Below are 25,399 nucleotides of genomic sequence, written 5' to 3'. Positions count from 1 at the left end.
TCAGGAAGTTCCAAAGATGAGATGGGCTCCATTTTATCCATTCACTCATTCAAGCAATACATCATATGCATCAGTGATGTGCCAACTACGGGTCTGAATGCCTGAGACACGGCATTTAACAGAACACACAGACTCCTCGTGGTGAAAGAATTACAAACCACGTCAATTCAACGGAAGGAAATGAGTAATAGAACCCTTAAGTTTTATCTGGGCAAATGGCCACCCAATTGACCACCTTTCCCACCTTCCCTGGCAGCTACATATACTTATGTGGGTAAAGTCTGATCACTATGACAAGGGTGGAAGTAGCATATACAGCTCAGGGTTTGTGCACATACGGAATGGGACCTACCCTCCACTTCCCCTTCGTACCTTCCAGCTGACCGGAGGGCTGACATGATGGCAGAATAAGAAGACAGAAGGCACCTAGGTCTCCAACCCTGTCACCCCATCAGCGTTCAACTGCTTAGCTGCAGACTATGACATGGGAATGAAATTCACCAGGTTGTTTAAGCCACTGTGACTTGGGCAATATTGTTTTAGCAGATGAACAAGACTGCAAATATACATGCCTAAAAAAGACACTTTGATTTTCTGAATGGCAGATCAGGTGAGAAGATCCAGGTCCCAGAGCAAATGCAAGGACATAATTCACTGTATCACTGAAGCATGCATCTCCAGGGGTACTCGGACATTCATCAAAATACGCACTGTCAGTGATCCTAATTCTAATTCATATAAAATAACATATACATATGTATCTCCATATACAGAACTTAATGTGATGAGAGCTGTGTTTAAGATGGACAGCTTTCTTCTTACTCTAACTAGGATATGAAACTTGGATACACTCCCCCTATCACTGAGAATGAAAACACCCAGTAGAACAAGCTAATTGTTCTCACAAAGTGAGGTAATTATAACTGCATCTTTGAGTCCATGAAATATTCAGGCACCAAAACACAGGTGCAGGAGTGAAAGCTGGGACCCCAAACTGATCCACGTGTGGCTCACTTGCAGAGAGAAAATTTGTTTTCCCTGGGCTTGATGGCACAGACACCTAATGGGGTAAATTTCTACAGTGGATACTATTTTCAAACCAGCTGATCTACTGATTACTTGTTTGGTATACATGCCAAAGAAAGAAAAGACTGGTATCATTGAGGAGACAAGGGGGAAATCTATTACATTATCTCACTGCTACTGCTGAGACACAGAGTTTGAAAAACACTCTAGAAAATGTAGGGAAACAATGGGACTAAAAAGCGGAGCAGAAGATGGCTGACAGTCACCCCTGTTAATGTGAAAAGATCTTAGATGATCGTTTCCAAAAGTTTATTGCTACCAAGTTAGCAAAGAGTTACATGGTAGGAATCAATTAATCAATGAGTGGAAACTATTAACAGCCAACATTTTAGTTATCACTGTACTTCACCAGATGCTATAAGCAGAGTAACTTTGAGAATCTTATTTTATTCCCTCAAAAACGCTGAGCTGTGAACTGTTATTATGACCATTTTACAGATGAGAAAACTGAGGCTTACAATTGATGCAAAACATTTAATGAGTGTCTATAGAGTACCACACACAAGTACTAATAGAGGGCAAAGAAGATCAAAAAAAGACAAGGTCTCCGCCTTCACAGACGGATATTATAACGCAGAGGGCACAAGGTCATACATATCCCAGCAACACTCTGACTGGCCACCAAGTTTTTAAGATTTTATTATTGTTACTCTCTTAACTTGAAATGGAAGGGAGCATGAGGCTTTGATGGACACCCTGTCTTCTCTAAACTCCTGACTGCTTCATTCTGTGTGGCACAGAATGGCAAATATATGCAGGGAGCAGAGAGGCTCAGGCTGTACCATTTCCTACTACCTTTTACCTCCCCTGTTTTATGTGTTTATAACCCGTGACTTCATTCCTGCAGATAGTGCTTTGGAGAGGGAGAAAAAGAAAGTTTTTTCTCCAACAGTTTTGCTTGTCTGACCACAAATTCACATCAGTTTCCTAATTGGCAGTCCCCTCTCCAGACTTTAGATTAAAGCAGCAAGTGGGGGGTTTCACTGGTTTCTTCTAGCTCTAATCTTAGTCAAGATTAGCCTTCCTCATGCCTCTCAACAGAATGAAACAAGGAAGAGAGCATGGCACATTATCCCTGAAAACCTACAAGGGATCACCAATAAAGATCAAAGAAATGGTGAGACAAGTGAATTGTTTCGGACTATGTGACCAAGATTTCTGTCGTGATGGTAGTTACAAGTTTTGGGGTCAAAGGATACAGGTTCAAATGCCACCATCTTTCTCTTCCTTTGCAACTGTGCCAAGTCTCATGACCTCTCTGGACCTCCATTCCAACGTTGTAAAATGAGACTATAAAACACTACAATGCTGAAGGCTAGCTGTGATGAGGCAAATGAAACCACAAGAACAGTGCCTTGCCCACGGTCAGAACTCAGCAAATGACGGAATTAGATGTTGTTATATTTGACCCTTTTCAAGGCTAGTGCCAAATGCACTTGGTCAGCTCACGCTGGGAAGCTCATAATACATTTCAGCACTCACAGTTTTCTACATCTTTCTCCTAGCTAAGATGCTGGAGACAGCCAGAAATAATCACACTATTTGTGAGCCTATGTTTATGCAACAGAAACAAAATGGAATTTTATGGTCTGCTGTGCCCACACTGGGATAATTCCACGCAGCGCTGTGTAACAAGAATTTATGTAATATCCAATCCACAGATGCAGCTCCCAGGCCAGCAAAGCTTTACCAAACTAGTGGCTTCAGAGAGGAGCCAGCCAGCCCTACACCTGTAGACCTCATCTTACAACTAGCACTTGACAAGCAGCTAGGTAACTGACCTAGAGGGTAAATCTGATCATAACCATTTTTAAAAAGCAAACAGATTTGCCAGGGGAAATAGTCTTCACAGATAATAAGTTTCAAATAATAAAACAAAAAAAAGTGAGAAAAATAAAAATACAAATGCAGATTAACTGCCACATTTAGGATAAAATAAAGTGCTGCTAGTTGATAAGAAAGGAAGACAATGTAGAACAGTATGTTTCAAGCATAATCGTCAACAACAACAACAAAACCAAAGGTCTCGCTTTGGAGCTAAGCACAGGAACCGCATGCTGTTAATAAAGATGAGAGTTTGTGATGTCGTCCATTCAACAACAAACAAGGACTAAACATCAAAAAACGTTACCAGGAGCATTGCTTTTGAACAATCTATGGACAGTTTTTGTCATTGTTTTTATTTTTTGTTTTTCTATTTAGGGTACACTATTTATTTTTTAAAGAGGGTACACTCTATTTTTTACTTAAACTACCACAAGCACACAGACCTGACTCCATTCCTAGTTTGGCTCTCCTCAAAAACGTAATCAGGGTAGACCACAGATTTAGCTAATATGCCCCCTGGGCTGAAGACGCAGCATGGTTGGAGGTGGCTGGGAAGGCAGCCGTCAGGAGAGAGAAGGCTTATGCTTTGAGCAGGAACCCAGCTGGGACCAGGCACACACAGTGCGCCTTTCCAGAAGATCCAGTGAGTTTAGCTTAACTCCCAAAGTAGCATGGAAGGCAGAGTGGTCACATCCTAGTAAGGAGGGAATCTAATGACTGTGGACATGCTATCACCTCGCAGGATAGGATGGAATGGAAAAGCTATTTGTGCTGAACAATAGTCCTATGTATTAAACACTGTCAAGCAGAATTCTAGAAAAATGGATGTCTGTTCCTTTAAACATTAAAATCACAATGATTTACATTATTGGGGGGGGGGGGAGTAAAAATTCGTCCATTCAACAACTATTCCCTGAGTGCTCACTCCATGGGGAGGGCAGGGGTAGTGCCTGAGGGAGTGGGTAGAGACAAGCTCTCTCCCTGATGGGGTTTACATTTCTGAGGTGGAACTATAAAACAATTCTAAAGCAACTAAGAAGTCCACAAGGTAACTTGGAAGGAGTCAGAAAAGGAATGAACCTTTAAGCAGAGACGCTGATGGGGAGAATAAGCCAGGCGCAGAGCCTCCCAGACACAAGGAACAGAGAGAAAAGGCAGATGAGACACTGCAACCTGAAGCAGCGGTGCGTGTACTGAGGTATCTGGAGGAAGAGACAGACCGGGCAGCTGAAGACCTAGTCAGGGAGGCCAGCTGCAGCCAGACCTCAAGAGCCACTGATATCCACAGGCTTTGGCGCTTCCTAAGTAATGAATGAAGGCTGCACTGCCGTTTTCCCCTTTGTAGTGGATCAATAGCACTACTACCAGTATGATTTCTTCCCTTATTTTATTTTAATTTTGAAACACCCAGAGATGATGCCCTGGAAGACGGCTAGCTCACCAACAACAACCACAGTCTACGGGACATTCAGAGTTTTGAGGTCTTTTGTTTTTCAAAGAGCTTTCAGTACTATGCTCTCTCCTTTCCCCGCTTGTAATTTGTCACTAACTGACTGATGAGGAAAATCGTTGTTACTAGTAAGTAAAAAGTAAGAGGTAATGATGTAAAATCCAGTCCTCCACTCCAAAATGAACTGATGTGATGGATCATCCTTATGCTGTGAACTCCTCATCACACAACTAGGGGGTGGGGACGGAGGGGGGGAGGGGGGAAGGAAGTGGGAGGGAGAGGGAGAGAAGTAGGGGCTGAACATGTCACAACTCTGACCTTCAGAAAATCACCAACACGCTATTCTTCCAGAGGAAATTTGTTGGGACTAATTGTCTGGTGTGTTTGGGTCAAAATTTCTTTCAAAGTCATCCTAGAAAATAAAAAGCCACACAAAGTACAAACCCCAACTGATATAGCTACAAACCTTCTATATTCAAATCTTCCTAAAGACATGCATAACTGATATAGTCAAGAGGGCTCTCACCATCATATTTTGTACATACGGCTGTATTTATAGATAATGTAGGTAGCCCCATCTTTATTTTTCTCAATAAATATGTACACTGGCAATTTGTCAACCTGATCATGGAGAATTAAAAGCAATCGGTAAAAGTCAAAAAAGACCACATTCTCCATTGCTCTGTCATTGAGTATGCACACAATATCCAACTACCCAGGGAAAGAAAGGGCATTGCTAACAACTTTAAAATCTGAGATTTCAGGGGCCGGCCCGGTGGCTCAGGCGGTTTGAGTTCCATGTTCCTAACTCCGAAGGCTGCCTGTTCGATTCCCACATGGGCCAGTGGGCTCTCAACCACAAGGTTGCCAGTTCGATTCCTCGACTCCCGCAAGGGATGGTGGGCAGCGCCCCCTGCAACTAAGATTGAACACCAGGCACCTTGAGCTGAGCTGCCACTGAGCTCCCGGATGGCTCAGTTGGTTGGAATGCGTCCTCTCAACCACAACGTTGCTGGTTCGACTACCGCAAGGGATGGAGGGCTGTGCCCCCTGCAACTAGCAACTGGCAACTGGACCTGGAGCTGAGCTGCGCCCCCCACAACTAAGATTGAAAGGACAACAACTTGACTTGGAAAAAAGTCCTGGAAGTACACACTGTTCCCCAATAAAGTCTTGTTCCCCTTCCCCAATAAAAAAAATCTTAAAAAAAAACAAAAAACCTGAGATTTCATTACTGACAGATAATTCAAGACCTTTTATGTAGTAGAAATTGGTATACATGAATCTGTATGCATATGATATTCACCGAAAGAAAATAAAAATCAAGAACCTGAAACCATACACAGGGAAACTTGAATGCAGTTCAAGGTCACAGGATGTCATTTTGCAAAGCACCCATGGATGGGTGATGGCCGCAGGGACAGAGCACACAGGGGGTGTCTGCATGGAGTTTGCAGGGTGGCGCTCACACCAAGGCTGGTAAACAACCTGTGCTTCACTTTCCAAATGCATTTCTGTTCATCTCAGGTCACAACTAAAATGAGTTGAACAGTTTAATTCATCACCTTTTGGGCAGTGATCCACAATAAAAAACTCACATCCAAAGGACAATTTGGCTCAATTAATGGGCTTTTCTCAAAGGAAGCGCACAATGAAAACCATATGGAAGCCAAAAGGACTATTTATTCATTTTACAGTTCAATGTTGAGTCCCAATCTAGGAAAGACACCTTAGAACTAAATACGCGATCATTTAAAAATCACTGAATTAAAAGAGAACAGTGTTAAAGGAATAGTCAATCTTGTAAAGCAATGAAAGATTTCAAAACTTAAACATTAATTTTCAATAAACTAGAATTTTATAACGTGAAATAGCACCTCCGTCTTCATTCCCAAGGACAGAACAACCACTAGGAAAAAACGTTTAGCTCAGAAGGTTCCCATTTGTTATTTTTTAAAAATAATGCTTTTTTACAAAGATAAATGTTTGCTACAATTTATACAAGTTTTGGGTAATGCCTTAAGTGTCACATTAAATAACAAAAAGCTCTGAGGCAGAACATTTGGTTTTGGTTATACCACTCCGGGATTCGGCGGCAGCAGTACTGAGATTGTGGGCGACGTAATTCATTGACATGGGGGACGCCCCTGAGCATTGTGTGATGTGGGTAAGCATCCCGGGCCTCTCTCTGCCCACTTAGAGGCCAGCAGCAACATTTCTCCCTGTTGTGACAAGCACGAAAGCCTCCAGACACTGCCAAGTGTCCAGGGAAGGGGACACACAAAATCACCTTCAGTTGAGAACCCACACAGCTACACACTGTCACGACATAGGTGCCACCTTTACATAAACATGTCAAATTTGAAGAGAAATCACATTTTCAACCTCCTATTGCCAACATTTCTGTAATTTTGAAAATGAACCTAAAACTTCTAAAATAAAAAAAACTAAAGTGAAAAAAAAATGACACTGGCAGTGCCTCAGTCTTCTCAGAGTCATATCATCAGGGCTATAAAAGCTTTAGTTTTATGGAGACTCCCAAACAAGGTCCGGTAATTTCAAAGCTACTAAACATCAGCAATTTACTCTAGGAAATATTGGTCCCATCCATAAAAGATAAATAAATCCCCTCCTCATGCAGTCCGACAATTGCTATTATTTTTCTTTCAGTAAATTCATGTAATTTAATCTTCCCAATAGAAAGTAAGGAATAAAAAAATGAACAGGGAGGCAAAATAACAAATTTGATTTGATAATGTGATTGGGTTTCATTCCACATCCACTTGAGACCAGAAAGCATCACATTCTGTGTGGTTAAAACACATCTGAGTTACCTCAGTGTTTCGTGGGATCTCGAGGTGGGGCTCCCTTATTCGGGAGGGGGAGACTCGGCATGCTGTGCTATCATACTGTCCAAGTTTCTCAGGCAAGTCCCCAGGCCGAAAGAAGGAGAGAGAACCATCAGGGGCAATGTAAGCAGCTGCGTGTGGGGAACCAGAGGGAGCTCAATGGGCCATGCAACCCTGCTTTGTCCTCCCAGTGACAAATGAAGTGATCGTGTGTCAGTCACTTAACCTCTCTCCTCATATTCCTTATAGCAGAAGAAGGATGGCGGATAATCCATCATCTGGCTAATTTATCTTCCTCCACAACTTCACGGAATACTCTCCAGATTCAGATAAGTAGCCGCCAAAAAAAAACAAGTTACAGCTTCCTGACAACCCCTTTCCCACCCCATGCCCCCCACACCCCACCATCTTTGAATACAAATCTACTTTACTTGGAGAGGGGAAAACATCCAACATCACCAAACAAACAATTATGAAATCTTTACAGAGGAATCTTATCTCAGTTTCTACTAAATAGTAAAATTGTTACAAGAAGAAGATAATCTGATTTATAAACCATAGAAATTACACAGCTTTAAAAAAGCCCTCAATTTTACAAAGCAAGAAAATCCTACAGCGAGCTTTTCAACCTTATAGACAAACCACACCAAATACAGCCCCAGGGTTATTTTGTCTCGGTCATGCTTAAAAGGAATCATTTTGCAGACTCAGAAGAATAGCAGCAAACCAGCAAGTTCCCAAATGAAATCATGCACTTCTCAGAACCCAGCCAGCACAGCCACATAAATGGGATAGAGGGTTTCTGGCCAACACTCATGGCCAAGTTCATCCTGTTTCAACAGTACAGGATATAACCATTCTCAAAACAGCCAAGTGGGAGAGCTGTCCAGCTGGCAAGCAGACTTCATATAGGCCTCTCCTCATACGGCGCTAACAACAGCACACCAGTTAATGACATTCCAAGGGACAGTTGAGAGCTCTGCCTTACAATGTGTAGCAAGTCTTGAAAAGATGACTGCAAGAAAAGACCTGATGTCTGGGACCTAAAGATGTACCGTGAGACCAACCCCATTTCCTGTCAGCTAGGCTTTTAGTTCCTGGGGAAGCCCTCAGCATTTTGAACAGAATACATCTGAAAGAAAAAAAAACCCTGCGTGCTTTGGAAGCGAATGTGTCTACCGATGGAAAAGATCAAGTGAACCAAACAAAAAATAGAAACAGAATTCTGAAATGGAATTTGGTTGCTTAACTGTGGAGTTTCCTGTAGTCAAAAATAGAAGCCAGACATTTGACAGTCATCTGTACTCATGCAGTTGCCTGTAATGAGTGATGGCGAATGGTGTTGAAATAAAGACAAGAAATGCCGTGTCACCTGTACCTGCTAAAATATGAATAAAGAAAAAACGTTTACAGATTTTGCCTTATTCGTCTAGACTTCCCCCTCCCCCCAAACCCCATAACACCATGAGCACTGCTAGAATTTGAGGGAGAAAAAAAGCAATGGGATGATCCTCTAACTAACTGTTGTCCACTATGAACACTGAACACCAAATGCACTATGATTTTAAATGTGAAATATCATGACAAACTGGAATTTATAATGGCATTATACCAACGGGGCTACCAACCACTCAATCCACTCCTTCTCCAAGTCTCGGTTTAAGCATCCTTAAAATGGCCTGCCATGGTCCTGTAGACCAGCACTTCTCAGACCGCAATGTGTCTGCAAATCACCTGAAATTTCGTTAACATGCAGGCTGGGTTCTGATTCAAAAGTTCACGGTGGGCTGTGACGTTGTGTACGTCTAACAAGCTTCTAGGTAAGGTGATACCCCTGGTCAGAGGATCAAGCTGAGAGCAGCCAGGAGCTGATTCCTATGGAAACACTATGGCTTCCGAGACAACAACCTTCTTTCTTCTCGATCAAAGATCCTTGAATTCATTGGAGAGCAACGTACTCAACCCAAAGGATGATTCATGCTGGAGACAAGCCAGTCCTGTGAATCCAGTCCTCGCTGCTCCAGCTTTGGCAAATGATTTGTAACAGGAAGTCTGCTGGACTTCCTGTGATGAAAAAGTAGTTTTTCTGGCTTCCTTAGCTCCTGCTTTGGTCTCTACCATGTGAGGCTGGGCTACAGAAAGCCGAGGGAGCCATCTTGTAACCACAAGGTGACAAGGATGACAGTGAAAGGGCACCACACAAAGGAGACAGTGGGAAAAAAAAAAAAGGCAAGAGCAGGGGGGTCAGCAAGCTATGACCCACAGGCCAAATGAAGATTACAATCTGTTTTTGTAAATAATGTTCTATTGGAGCCAAGCCACATCCATTTGTTCACTGACTATTTATGGTTGTTTTTATGCTACAGCGGCAAAAATGAGTAGCTTCAGCAGAGACCATATGGCTCTTAAAGCCTAAAATATTTACTATCTGGCCCTTTTCAGAACTTTGCTGACCACTGGCCAAGATCATTAAATCACCTATCCATATGCTTTATTCCTTCTTCCATTTCACCTTTGTAGCACTTCCAGCATAAGGGATTACTTCTTCGATAGTTGTCTTCCCCATCAGATAGTACACACTTTAGCTACCTTGTACAGTACTAGGCACATGGGAGATGCCCAATGCCCAATAAGTTGAACAAATTGTAATTCAGCACATATCTTTTAATCAAGATGTTTTTGAAACGTCCGTTTCCTTCTTTGGCTCTCCAATATAAGGCATTTAGAATATACTAAAAATGACAGTTCCTAATATAGCCGCCTATTAATAACAATAACCTGCCTTTGAGCCTCCACAAACTCCGTTTCCTTCCTCTTAGACCACTTCCAGGCAGGACAGAATGACGTTTCCAAATCTGGAATTGCCATATCCAGAAGCGGGAGACCCTGAGCCTTGGGAGTCCAGGTCAGAATTTGCGTGACCAGTAGACCCCTGGCAAACAGCAGGATGGATGGTCCATGTTCCAACCAACTGGAGTCCACACCAGACAGAACACACAATAGCCGGCAACCTTTGGTGAGCCCAAGAGGAAACAAATTTTGAATGAAAAAAGAAAAGGAAACAGAAGCAGGAGATCCAAGGATAATAAAAACCCCAAGTTCCTGCAGCATAAGAGCTACTGCAGGATATCTTAAAGAGACATTTAAAGTTTTTATGAAATTGTCTTGTCACCAAGTAGTATGATGGAAATGGATGCTTCACGAGTTATTTCAAAGATGAACAGTTCTCTTGATAAAATTAGCAGTTGATACATTCCTTCTACTATATTTTAAAGCATAATGGCACAATGATAAAATAATAAACATGGGCTGTGGAGTCAGAGCCTGGATGGAGCTCCTGCTTAGGGACCTGGGAACATCATTTTACCTTTCCGAGCCTCGGTTTTCTAAGCCATAAAATAGGTATAATACTAATACCTTTCCTATGTATATGTGAGATGAATACTTACTGGATGTTAAAAACAAAAAAAAATGTTGCTGTTTCATTTTTAAAGCAAAAATGTAGAAAGTCATTCAAATACATTACCTAAAAACCTTGATCCTTTTTAAAATTTAACTGCTTTTCCCCTCAAACTATTGTGACATGAAACCCTTTATTTTCTGTATTGCAAACACCCATCCCATATTATTTACCTGTAGCTGATCATTAATAATCTATTATAGGCTATGTCTGAATATTCCTCCTCAAGGAAATATGAATCACAAACAGAGATATTTAATATGAGGCCTTTGTTTTTAGGGAAAAAACAGACGACTTCACTCAGCAAGTAAAAATATACCCGGGAATAGCAAATATCATGTATGTTTAAATCCACTCTTAGCACTATTCTAAAGCTATTATTTGTCATTACACAGTGCAGGGCCCCTACCTACACACATGCAAAACAGAGCTTAGTTTCGTGATGTTTGGGGCAAACACACACAACTAGTTAAAGGGCTCAAATTTATAAAGAAGACTGAGCTGATATATCATGTCAGCACTAATTAACTTAATAAATTTTAGTCAGTTCCTATTAAGCTGTAGGCACTGGGAAAACAACAGGGTTCAAAGGGTTCAATTCTAATGGAAGAACATAACAATGGCTAGTGGGACAGCTTTTCAGAAAAGGATTAAAGGAAGTGGGGAGAAAGGAAGAGAGCGTGTCAGAAGTACTATTTTTAAAGGGCTTATTGGTATGGTATGTCTCCATGGGAAGGTGAAATTTGAACACACATCAGCATGGAGTGAAGGAGCAAGATATATGCCTTGAGGGTGGGGTGGGTGATGGAGGTACAGAGCAAAGCATGTTCCAGACAGGAAACAGTAAGTGCAAGGCCCTGAGCCTGTTCCACAGGAGGACCTTCCTTGGGTCCCACAACAATCTCTCTCTCTCTCTCTCTCTCTCATATGCACGCATGCTTTCAGTCTCACTCAAGCTCTCTCTCTCTCACACACACACACATACACACTCACTCACTCATTCACTACGGGAGTATGTGCCCCTTGGTGCCCTGTTGTTTCCTCCCTGTGAATCCCTCTACTGTTGCTAGCTTTCTAATCCATCTCCCACTCCTGACCATGTACCCACATAAAGCACAAAACCTGTTTGCCCAGCATTTTAGCACAAACATTCATGAAATGTTTGCTGAATCATGAAGCAAATTTTCTAGATGAATACACAGGTGATCCAGGAGAGGTATGTTTTCCAACACTATTGGTACATTAAATTTTCGCCCAGAATAAGTCCAATAAGGTGACAACAGGACTGTGGCTGAGGGGAAAGGGCACGTTGCTGAGGAAAAGCATCCTAATGGCAGTTCCGGTGTACTTGGAAGTAAGTATGTGGCTCACCAGCCGCCCATCCTTGCACAAATTTCAGCAAACTGAAATATGCTGTCTGATTAAGTAGAATTTGCATTTTAGAAAAAGTTTCCTTTATACTAAATCTAGATTCATGTTTGAAACAATTACAAACAGGTCTAAATGCTTCATTTATGTTAAACATAAAGGCTATAGAATCTCAAGTGACACATAAGGATGTTAAGGTATGGTTTAACTAAGCTAAATATGCATGCGTGCTGCTTTTTGTTTTCTATAAAGACTTAATGGAAGGAAACCAATTTTCTGACCTATAACTACAGAATCCAGTAACATCCCTCAGCAAGGGGTATTACATTCCAATGTGTCATTTTCCATTTCAGATCTGCTTCTACTGTCCTCCATTAAAACCTTACAAACCTTCTCGTTCCTCCATCATTTTATTTTTATCCAGATTTATATATACCAGTATCCTGATGGTTAAATGAAAATCAAAGAAAATGAAACTTTACTGAAGCCAAATGAGTAGCATGCCCAATCCTGTTTCCCTTAGCTGTTCTCAGTAGTTGTTAACTGGAAGGAAAGGAGGGGGAGAGTGAAGGTAGAAGAGGGGGACAGAGGAGAAAGGAGGGGGTAAAGGAAATCAACTCTTAATAATTTTATTAGAACAACACCCTCTCAGTTTGCTGCAACATAAAGTTACCTACTATAAGCCAAAATTTATGATGCTTGTTGAAAGACGTTTGTTTGTTTGTTTGTTTGTTTGTAAGTTTACAATTGAACAGGAGAGACCAAAAGAAAACATCAGAATTCCCCAAATCTAAGATAGCATCCATTCAAAATTTACCTTTATTAAATTATATCATTACAATTTTTAAAGTATTACGAATTCTTTAACGAATAGCATACCAATGTTTAAAAAACGCACTTATTTCAAAAATATAAAAATGTCCATCTTATTTTTTCAGTGTTATCAACTACAGTCATTTTGTTTTACGTTAGAACCTCAGGCCTTATTTAACTTATAGCTGAAAGTTTGTACCCTTTATCAATCTCTCACTATTTCTATCTTAAAATGTCTTCTTTGTCTTAGTATGTTTAACTTAAAATGGAGATGTACTTCTATCAAAACACTCAGCAAACACCTATTAAAATGGCCAAAATGGAAGCACTGATAACAACAAAGGCTGACAAGGACATGGAGGGACAGGAACCCTCATACGTTGTTGGTGGGGATGCAAAGCAGTACAGCCTGTTTGGAAGACATTTGGGCGGTTTCTTACACAACTAACCATACTCTTACCGTAAGATCCAGCAATCACTCTCACTGATACTTGACCCAAAGGACTTGAAAACTCATGTCCACATAAAAACCTGTATAGCAACTTTATTCATGACTGACAAAACCTGGAAATAACCAAGATGTCCTTCAGCAGGTCAATGGATAAATAAATGGTGATACACTCAGACAATGGAATAATATTCAGCACTAAAAAGATACTATCAAGCCAAGACAAGACATGGAGGAACCGTAAATGCATGGTACTAAATGCAAAGAAGCCAATCTGAGAAGCCTATATACTATACAAGTCCAACATATATGACATTCTGGAAAAGGCAAAGCTACAGAGATAGTAAAAAAGATCAGTGGTCGCCAGGGCTTGGGGGAAAGGAGGGATGACTAGGAAAAGCACGGAGGACTTAAGGCAGTGAAACTACTCTGTAGGACACTATCATGGTGAACAGACGTCATCATAAGTCTGTCCAAATCTGCAGAATGGAGAGCACTGAGCGGGAACCCGATGGCTTGGGATGATGATGACGTCAATGCAGGTGCATCATTTACAACAGGAGCCACCTGGCGGGGATGCTGATCCTGAGGGAGGCTACACCTGTGTGGGAACAGGTGGTATTTGAAAAATGTACCTTCCTCTCAATTTTGCTGTGAGCCTAAAATTTCTCTAAAGATAATATTTTTAAAAAAATTTTTAAAAACTCAGAAAAACCTCATCTGTGTACAATGGCATTCGCACATTTGGGAGGAGCTTGCAAATGAGGAAGGATAGCAATGATTTCTGGACATGTTGTCCCAGAGGCACAGAGTTGGAAAAACTTTGGAAAGTGCATTTGACAAGTGAGGATGGGTTTGTTCCAGAACTGAGCTGTGGCGACAAGTACGGGCATGCCTTAGCTCCTTACCAGGAAAACCTCTCCTCATGTGGGGACGCCCTCCTCCCTCCCCCACACTACAGCTCATCACACTTCTGAGATTACCTCTGCAGCGGGACCAGTCGGGTTTCACACTTACAACACTTCCTGTTATGGGCGAGAATCAAAAGAATTCTCTAACTGGTACCTGGGATCCCAGCACCACCATGTGATAATTTCTTCTTCTTCTTCTCATGGGTAACTAACAGAATTAACAGGCAGTGGCTATTGGTGGCTGCTCTTAAGGCAGGCCGAGGGAAGAAAGATTTCTTTCTGTGTCCCCGTCCTAAGGACAGGCTAAAGAGCTGAAGAGGGATGGGTGGAGGAAAGCATGGGTAGCAAATTTTTATCCAATTTCTGAAGCATTTTTGTTTTCAAAATGCTGCTTTCTCATACTAGGTGGATATATAGTGCTCAAAGATAAACTAAAACGGATTAAAAAATGTAAAGAGTTGATTTGAGCAAAAGTTTATTACAATGGGGCAGCACCAAACCAGAAGTGGGTAGAGCAATCCACTAACAGAAGGTGGGGAGAGACTTTTATGGAGAAAAGGTGGAAGCAAAGTAAGGAAACTACTGATTGGCTATGGCTTAAAGCCTAGTTGGATGTTTGTGATGGGTTGACCTTAGGATTTGATTTCATAACCTTGAAGCATTTACAGGCTTAGATTTTGGTTTGGTACATAGGCTGCCATTTCAGTCTAATGGCCTCCTTGTTTAATTAATTATAACAGTATATTAGTGGATAAGTAGGTCTATCAACAAATGAATCTAGATATTGTCTGGCTTTTTATTTGCTTTCTCTTTGTTGCAGCATAAAATACAGAGTAACCACTTAACCATTCTCTAGTTGTCCTGCTATCCCTGTCACATCCTTTGGAAAAGCCCCAACACTCCCCTATTCGATCACGGACCACCAACCACATCTGCACGTCCAACCCTCCACGCAGCACCTGGAAGGAAGCAACGGACAAGCGATTGTCTGATGGTTGGATGCCACGTAAAAACGACACTCCCAGTGCAGTTCGAAAGCTGTGCTTCCCAAGGACAGTACCAGTCTCCTGGAGTTCAGGTCTCCGCCTTCACAGGCAGGGATCACAGGAATGACAAGCACCAATGTGTTGACCTCTTGGGAGCATTTCCACGACTGGGAACCAAGTTAAAAACCAACTCACCCACTGCAGTGTGGGAGCAGAGTGCTGAGATTTCCCAGCCCCACAATCACAACCACTGGACGCTCCTCAAGAAGCCATTAACAGCATTTACAGAGGGATAATAGGACATTTACAGAACCAGGCTTTCCCCAGGAAGTGAGGTAGACTTTTTGACTCACAGTGCAAAAGAAATCAATGAGGACCAGTTGGCCAGCTATACAAAACGTACATTAAACAAAAAGGAAAAGGAGGTAGAGAGATGGTTTAAATCACTGCCATATTCAGTGAATGGCAAGGGCATTCCCCACCCCCGGCCCCCCCACTACATCCATGGTGTCTAATTCAAATACAGCCCCTTTCAAAACCTTAAAAGGTTATAGGAAACCATTCCAGGCACCTTTCTTGTCTGTGTGATTTCTGAGCTTACAGCTAAAACAAACAGACAACACTGATAGATTTACTAACTGCAACTGGCATTTACATACTATTTCCTATACTCTCTATTATTTGTACAGGGAGATGCTATGCTCATTTTTAGATGAAGCTCGGAGAGATTAACTGCCATGCCTCTCTCTAGTTAGTGTGTCCCATAACCAGAAAACGATGAAGCTGAGTATCAAATCCAGGTCTGGAATCCACTGGTTTCACCAGACTACCATGTAGCATCTGAGGGTGATTAAAAACAAATAAATAAAAATATGTATCTCCAGTTAATAATTGATTTCTTTCTTATTTATGGCCTGATGAGTCCAAATGTATCTGTGTCCTTATGACATAAGAACAGCTGTTTCTTTCTGAGTTGAGAGTGACTCACTTTCACACAGATATCAAAATTTCTGCTCATAAACCTATAACACCACATCTAGAAACCATCAATCCATCCCAGGCTCAAGGCAAGGACGTTTTGTTTAGCATCTTTCTCGGATCATTTTTCCGCCACACTGCCTCTCACCCCACTTCCTCCTCTGTTCTCATTTAAGAGTTCTATCAACTGCTTCCCACTTTAAACTTCTATTTTACTGATCTCTAAGCTGCATGGTGTCTTTGTTGCAGGATGTGGCCACATCCTTTATCAGTGCCTGTTTGGGTTATTGACTCAATGTGAAAAGAAACTTTCACTGAATGTTCCTTGTTAGCCAGACCCGGAACCGAGATTTTGAGAGGTGTTTGCTGAGCTCTCAGAAGCCTACAGATACTGAGACATCACAAGAAAGCTTGTATAAGAAAGGCGTGTCACCAAACTTCATACATGGCTCACACCAAGACAGGGTGTCATTTTAGCAAGATGCAAAGAACCTGCAAGACGAAGATGAGTTAGACGCAGAGCAACTGCCAGGCAACTTGGCATGTTCATCGCTTAAACACTCCATTTCATTCTAAGGTACCAAAACGATAATAGACTTTATTCTAATTGGATTGTCTGCAATGAGCCAATTTAAGTGCTAAATGCTGCAAATTATTCAGCCTGACATAGCAATGCACTGATGTGAGCCACTGTAGGGCAGAAGGTTTGTGGAAAGTGTGGGTTCCTGAGGCATAATGAGGAGCCAGGAGTCTAGGCTGGAAGACCTGCACCGCACACATTCACACTGACTCAACAGCTGCCAAAAAGCACCGGCTGCCACCTTGACCAAAATGCATCTGCCATCAGCCAGCCAGTACTGATACTAAGGCATTCCAGCCCCCACATCACTGGGACAAAGACATGTCAAAGGCTTAACAGGAGGACAGCTCAGAACACAAGGAAAAATTATCCACAAGAATGGACATCATTCATCATCACTTTGGTTCCATTATTTTGACATTTTCAGAATGTAATTTTTAAACTTATAAAGACACTGTTAGAGACTAGACTTTCATATATAGTGATGAAAAGCTTGAGATCTGGAATGGAAATGGATTTACCACATTTGACCAAAGTTAACTGACCCCAACGCAAGTTATTTAATATTCCTATACCTCAGTTTCTTCATTTTAAAATAGGCGTGATAATAGTGCTTATATGTCCCATGACTATTATGAGAATTGAATATGTGTGTGTGGGGGGTGGATTTTAGACATATATAAAGCCCAATACAAGTTGGTGACTAAAAATATATAATGACTACAATGTATATAGATAAACATAATAACAACAATACCGTGTTTCCCCGAAAATAAGGCCTAGCCGCACCATCAGCTCTAATGCATTTTTGGAGCAAAAATTAATATAAGACCTGGTCTAACCCTAGTAAAATAAGACCGGGTCTTATATTAATTTTTGCTCCAAAAATGCATTAGAGCTGATGGTGCGGCTAGGTCTTATTTTCGGGGAAACACGGTTCATATACTTTTAACTTTTCTTCCAAAACAGGAATAATTCAACAGGCATCTACGGAATTCCATGTGTAACCCAAATTATCACTGCCTCATATTAGAGTACATATAAAAAGGTGCCTGATTTGAAAGTTGAGATTTTATTCACAGCACTGTTCTGCCATGGCTTCACTTCAATCACTTGTAAAATATAGAGGGGGGTCAAAATAGACAGTCTCTTGGATGCCATCTAGCACTAAAATTAGAATTTTCAAAATTAATTTAGAACTATGATAATCTTGTTACTAAAATAATTTTCAACACTGCCCTATTTCTAAATCAAACTTTATTTTCATTAGACCTTATAGTTCTGTGTATAAAGTAAAAGTGGCTAGAATGCTACGATAACCTCAATTTACAAATGCCAACAAAGAAAAATATAGAGCCAAATTTTAATGGCTTACAAAGAGAATGTTTCTTCAGCGTCCTGACTAAAAGGTAAATTAAGATTTCCCTCCTGTCAAATACAGCTTACTCCCTTTGGGCTGGGGGATTAAAGTGCGATAATATTCATGTCTGATTTAACAGTGCTCTGTATATATTCTATTCAACAGTTGAATAGTTTACTTGACGACTTTTAACTCATATGTCCAGACACATTAATTCACAAATGAGCTGTAATTGTTTCTGCTGTTCAGCTAAGAGTTACAAATGCAACCCAAGCTGTCTACTGGCAGTGTCACTATTTGGGATTTCCTGTGTTATTTGGGTCAAGTATTTGACTTTAAATCAAGCAATAATATGATGCTTTGTACTCTAATAATACCCAGTAAGATTTAGTGCTCTTGTTGAAAACTTAATTTCAATTAACACAGAATATCTGAAAAATAATCAGACACAAACACTTCCTGAACTTAGGGGGATGGAGGGAGGGGCGTGGAGAGACAGGAACACACAAGTTCCTTCTATAAGGCCTCACTCAGCAAAGCCTCAAACTACAGCTTCTGAAGAAGGATTCACAAACTTGATCGCACTGATCTCCAGAAACAGGCTAAGGAATAATAAGATGATGACCAATAAGGTATGTTCCACGGCTCTATTTGCTGAACAACGCCTTCCTGCAGCTTGCAGCCTTCACTTGCTATAAAGCAGTAAAGAAACATGAATACTTCCACATTAATCAGGATTTCGGCACAACACCCAACCTCCCCACCCCCCCACCTCACCAGTGCATCCCTCAACCCTACCATACTCAAGCCAACAGGAGGGAAGTGAGAGGTGTCCTGGAATATTGAGAAACACAGAACAGGCAAAGTGGCTGAGAAAGATTGCCTTGCTTAGAACATGCCAGAGGGAAAAGGAATGCAGGATTACTAATAGAGACATTTATCTGAAAATGATTTTTAAAATTAGGCCACTTAAAAAATTATTTTGTAACTTAAACAAATTCTCATTTTAAAAGAGTCAAAAATACAGTGTTTGGTGAAACAAAATACATCCCTTACAAAACCCGTATGTTCCCTGCCCATTTTCTCCTCCTCTTCAAAGGAGAGGTTATGATTTATTAGGTGTATGTGTATCTTTCCAGTTCTCTTTCTATATAACTGACTTATAACTAGCTAATCAAACGTTCTCTTTAGGGTCAACCTTTTACTTCCTTAGTAATAAGCTAGGAAGAAAATTGAGCTAATGAAACTAGGCAGATATGTCACTCTAAAAAGGAAAACCTAATGTCACTTCAGAACAGTATCTTCATTCATAAAGACAAAGACGGTTCTGACTTACATATGAAGAAAACTTTCAGATGCTTAAACCTGGAACAGGAAAACCAGGGGATGGGCAAACACCCGCTCCCACACCGCTGTCTTCATAGCATGAAAGAAACGTAAGACAGTGATGACTACCAGATGGCAGGGAGCTGCCAAATGCGGTGGAGTCCCCAGCACATTTCTTAAAATTGAGCAGGCGGCAGAAAGCTCAAGTCCCCAGAGGGCATTGATTTGACTTAAAGTAAAAGGCCTGTCTCCAAGAACATCAGTGAACTTTACATCTTATGCCAAGAGCCAGCATGGAATCACAGAGAAATATTACGTCAAGTAAAATTACCGCTTTCCAACATAGGAAAAGTGGGTCAAGGAAGTCAAAGAGACAGAGGAGACCAGTAGAATCTTTATCTTGACCTTCATCTGATTTCTGATCGTGATGTCAATTATAGGACCATCTGCCAGAATTCTGTTCCACTCAAGCTTCCATGAGAAGAAAAGCAACTCCATTTGGACGGGAAATAAACCAGAGTGTTATTCACAGTGATCCCACAGTGAAATACAATCAATTAGACTGAAAAACAGGTGGGGGGTAGTTTTCCTTTTGTTATAGCAGGGACACAAAAGAAAACCTCCTTAGAAAATCTGCACTAATCTCTGAGAGCTGAGTTCTTCCTCAGACCATGCCTCTCAGTTTACGTGGCTTTTGAAAAATCAGACATTCCCACCGGTGAGTAGAAAGCAGCAACATACGTAAACGCTGGGGATATTCCCTCAGAGGTTCCCAATATAAGGGAGGGCACTCCACTTGAGATGAAACGAACAGGGTAACAATGATCCAGCCAAGGAGGCCGAGTTATTGAGGAATATGCTATAAACAGAAATAAAAAGGCCCATTCAACTGGATAGCTCTTCAGGAGGATCACAAAAGAAAGACTATAAAAAGGCAAAAGAAACCCACATAGACTCATCCCAGGCCGGCGATCACCAAGGAGAAGCCCACGCTCAGTTTGAGCGCGAAGATCGTGAGCCCAAGTGGAGACAAGCGGGACGAGTTCAAGTCCTGCGTCTCCCAGGCGCTCGGACCTCAAGGCCCAGCTTCGGGAGCTGAATAAAACAGTAGCCAAGGAAACTGAGGTTGGTGCCGATCGGAGAGCTATGATAATCTTTGTTCCTGCTCCTCAACTGAAATCTTTCCAGAAAATCCAAGGCCGGCTGGTACGCGACTTGGGAGAAAAAGTTCAGTGGGCCGCACGTTGTCTTTAGCGCTCAGAGGAGAATTCTGCCGCAGCCAACTCGAGAAAGCCACACAAAAAATAAGCAAAAGCGTCCCAGGAGCTGCACTGACAGCCGCGCACGATGCGATCCTGGAGGATTTGGTTTTCCCAAGGGAGATTGTGAGCGAGAGAATGCGCGTGGAACTGGACGGCAGCCGGCTCATAAAGGTCCACGTGGACCAAGCCCAGCGGAACAACGTGGAACACAAGGGTGAAACTTGTTCTGGTGTCTGTAAGCTCACGAGCAAGGATGTTAATTCTGAATTCCCAGAGTTCCAGTTGTAAAAAAAATAAATAAAAAAGACCCAATAAAATACCATTCACAAAAAAAGAAAAGAAATCCACATGGAAATACAAAACCTAGAAAATTCTTAGCAACTATTCAAGTCCCACATCACAAAACCACATATCAATCCACCTCATTAGTGGACTGGAATGAGGGAAAAAGGCGCCCATTGCATGGGAATGCACCCACCATTTCTCCTTGCCCAGTGCTCTTGTATGGTGAACATTTTGCCCAACTGTCCATTACAGCCCTTCCCATGTAAAAGTTCATCCTATGTTCAGCATGAGAAAAACCAATAAAGAGAAGAGAAATTGGGGAGAAAAAGAAATATTCTTAACTGGTGTAAAAATAAATAAATAAATAAATAAATAAAACCTAACCATCGTTATGACTTGCTTCAAATCCATGCAGTTCTGTCTCCCCAATAAATCCAAATACCCTTATCAAACCACTCTTGAAATAATTCTAGGCTCTGCATAATTTAAATGCTTTAGAAGAAACCCCTAACTGCATGGAGAATAAAGAAATGCCAACCTTCCAATCCTAGCTCCCAATTGACAAGAATAAGGGGAATTAAATATCAAAACTATGTAGATTATTCAAGTATATCAAACAAAAAGCCAAAAGATCAAAAAAACAGCCATGAAAGTTTTGGGAAAGATTGCCAGTCTTCTGTGCACAAGAATCAATCATAATGACAAATTCCAATGGATTTTTTCCTTGCTTTTTATGGGGTTTTTTTGTACATTAAAGGGTAATTGAGTCACGCTTAAGTGAAGTTTTGCAGTTTGAGTTCAGTAAGCAAAGCCTAATTCTAAATGATGCTGCGACACTATGGAATGCAAATCCATAAACAACTTTTAAATTTAAAATAGAACCAGGAAAACACACTCTCTATTATGTGAATTTCTATCTTTTCAGTGGAATATGTCTCACCCCAATGAAGAAAAGTGTTACTATTTTGGTTTGGTTTTAGCAGTGCTAAGGGGCCATAACTACATTTAAATGGAATTATTTATAAAGGAGTTATTTCTAAAGCTGACTCTATATTATTGCATATTTTCTAAGAATATCAAAGAATGTTATTAGAAGCAAATCCTGTGAGGTTCCAAAAAACTCAAAAAAGTAGTAAGTTGGAAGATAAGATCCTGACTGCTTGCTCCTTATGCCACTCACAGAATGGAAAGATTTGATTATGTTAGGAGGACATCAAAGGATGCACACTGACAATTTAAATACAGGAAATTGAAGGCGGAAATCATCCTGGTGAAAAATTTACAGATTTACCAGAAGGGAAAGAAATGCAAATGGAAACAACTTTAACGTTATACTTCAGAGACAGTAAAACACAAAAAAATTATTAAACTTAATTTTGGTGGAGCTCTCGATAAACACGTACATACTGCTTAGCAATGAAACCAAATAAGAGCTGTTCAAAAGCAGTAATTCTGAAGAAATAACGTGGGGAAAAAAAGAAATTAATTTATATCAAGAAATACTGTATTTCATTACAAAGTGATGAAATTGAAAACAACCTAATGCTTCAAAATAAGGGAACAATTATACAAACCATGACATAGCCGTACAGTATATAATGATATTTAAGCTAGTAATATACACACACATGCACATCCCTATTAAAAATAAACCTGTAGACAGTGTTAACAGAGAGGAATGTATTTAAGTATATTTATTTGATCAGCAAGAAAAATGCAATTAAATATACTTATATAGTAAATGCAGAACACAAAATCAAAAGGAGGCCCCAATGAACTAATGATCTAAATGTTCAGTAAAAATGAGGCACAAAGCCAAAGTCATGGAATTAGTATTTAATATGCACACACTTTCATCCCTCTGTCAACATCAATTAATTGCACTGCTGTGTGTCACGTGCTAAGCTAGACGCTTGGGATCCAGTAGAGAGAAATAAGACGCAGGTACAGACCTCATTGAGTTCCCAATGCCTCTGCTCCCCTTTTTGTCTTTAAAACAAAAAGTTTATTAAATATTGGAAGTGTAGAAAGAGTTTCAAAGAAGGAAGCAAAGTTGCCATGGAAAACAGAGAAATCTAACCTAGTGTGAAGATGGTTTTGGGGGGTGGGGGGTCCTGCTTTCCTGAAGATGTTATGAGAAACTTGAAGAGTAGATACTTTCCAGGCAGAGGAAGGCAACAGGAGCAGAGGGAAGAGCACGTGCTAGGCTGGAGAAGGCACAGGAAAGGTAAAGAAGAAGTTATCTGTGGCAGGAACACAGAGCCAGAGCCCAGGGGAGGACCTGAGTCAGTGATTAAATCACCGGGGTGGAGGGGGTTGGGGGAGTGTCCTCAAGACCCAGCAAAGACTCAGGCCTTTCTCCTGAAGGTCAACGAAAGCCACTAAAGGTTTTAAGCAAAGCAGTAACTCAACAGGGTTTGCTCATGTTTTCTTGGCTGCACTGCAGGGAGACTGGAGCTAATGAGGGAACAACTACACAAGTGCAAGCAACATTTTAGGTTGTTAAAAGGCCAAAAGAAATGCAAGGAGTGAGCTCAGGGGGTGCTTCACAGGCATCAAGTCTGCTCCAAGCGCTGCGAAAAACAACTTCATGGTAAACTTAAACAGAGTTAACAAAAATGCAGCGACCACTGCTAGAAAAGTTAGGAAAATTCAATTTTTAAAACAGAAACAGATTTGAATAGGCAAATTCCAGGAGGGGGAAATCTAATGGTTAAAGATATAAAATGATATATATTAACCTCACTAGTAACAAGAGAAGGCAAAATTAAAAGAGTTAAATTATTGGTAAGCTAATGTGAATCCATATACAAACAATGGTGGTATAGAATGGTACAGTCATTCTAGCAAGTGAAAGAGATGATTTGGGTGAAATTCATTAATAAACAAATTAGTTATTTTGCACAGTTCACCAAAAATTCAAGAAACCCATTTTTATATAGATGGATACATACCCATATACACACATCTTTGTATATAAAGGTTCTTAAGGCAACAGGTTATAGACAAGCCAGGTCCTTTCTGAGACAATAAATGGAATGGGATCAATGGATTCTACATAGCTATTGAAAGCAATTAACAAGATGTTCATAAAACAATGTAGATAGATTTTCAAAGATGGCATTAATTAAAAATGCATAACAGAATGAGATCTATAGCATAAAAACCTTCAGATGAATTAAAACCATTACTAGTGAGGATCTTTGGAGAAAAAGAATGAATCAGAGTTCAGAAAAATAAAGATAAAACAATCCACAAGGGCCTGTTCAAGAATGATAATATACCAGGGAGTATACGATACTCTCTGATCCCTATGCCCCAATTTTGATAATAAAGTTTCTAAATGATTTTGAAACAAACTTTAATCTTTATCAGTGATGAAAACCTCACTTGATATTTTATCATATCATGGCAGCAATATTAGCAATTATATTTTTCCAACAAATCTTATCAATTGTAGCTTGTTTTTAAAAAATAATTTCGCTACCTTTCACATGTAAACTGCACAGTCCTAAAGATTAAACCCTGAATTGACAGAGATTCATATTAGCTAGCTGGAAAGGGTACACTTAGCTGAGAGAACAGCTTCTTTATCTCCAAGAAATACTTAATGCAACTTGTACCATTTGCTTGACCTCTTGTAACAGGAAATCTGGGATTCTTGGTAACTGATCTCTGCATTTTCGACTCAAGAGCTGCCACTGAGCCTGTGGGCCCCAGTGTGCTCAAAAAAGTATCACAATATTGGCCAAGGAAAGAAGCCAAAAATAGCCTCGCTATTAAAAGTACCTGGTTACCAAAAAGGGTGGGGAAACCCATTTCATTTCTTCTCTTTGGAAAAACCTTTTTAGTCTTTCTGAGAAAAATAAGGCATTAGTTAGTGCAAGGGCAAGAAAATGAAAGGAACACCAGGAAATTGCACTTGGAATAGGCGGGCCCTGCTTGAGACCCCGCCAGCACATCAGCTTCCATGGACTGTCCAACAAATTCAGGCACTTGAGACCCTTATGTATAAGCATACATAGCCTGAGAAGTGATTTAAGTCTGCCATCACTGCAACATAACTAATGCTCTTTCTTTTAAGTCAGTATTATTCATTTTTATGTAGATTCGTGGTAACTTCTGCCACACCAACAGATTCTCATTATGTCTGCTTAAGCACATAAAATCAAATTAATTCATGTTTGCTTTCTTCCTATCTGCCCTTAATTCCTGCAGAAAAGAAACAAAGAAGCAGAAGGTTCCAGGTTTTATTACTGTGCTGAGTCACTAAATTATGCAGGATTGAACTGTTGATCCTAAATTACTCAGAAGTCGAACCAAAATGAACATGTATACCAGGGGCCAAACACAGCTGATGACCTCCATAAATAAATATATATATATATATATATATATATATATATATAT

The 25,399-nt window shown here is 40.6% G+C and overlaps 1 protein-coding gene and 1 pseudogene across 3 annotated transcripts in view; one reads left to right on the top strand and one right to left on the bottom strand.

Moving 5' to 3' along the window:
- The window catches only part of PTPRG (protein tyrosine phosphatase receptor type G), a 692,573-nt gene that overhangs the window by 342,561 nt on the left and 324,613 nt on the right, over positions 1–25,399 (bottom strand). The window lies entirely within an intron of this gene.
- LOC109445750 (small ribosomal subunit protein eS7) lies at positions 19,503–20,992 on the top strand (annotated as a pseudogene).

The sequence above is a fragment of the Rhinolophus sinicus genome, linkage group LG10 (assembly GCF_036562045.2).
Source record: "Rhinolophus sinicus isolate RSC01 linkage group LG10, ASM3656204v1, whole genome shotgun sequence".
Lineage (NCBI taxonomy): Eukaryota > Metazoa > Chordata > Mammalia > Chiroptera > Rhinolophidae > Rhinolophus > Rhinolophus sinicus.
This window is presented reverse-complemented; position numbering and strand designations above follow the sequence as displayed.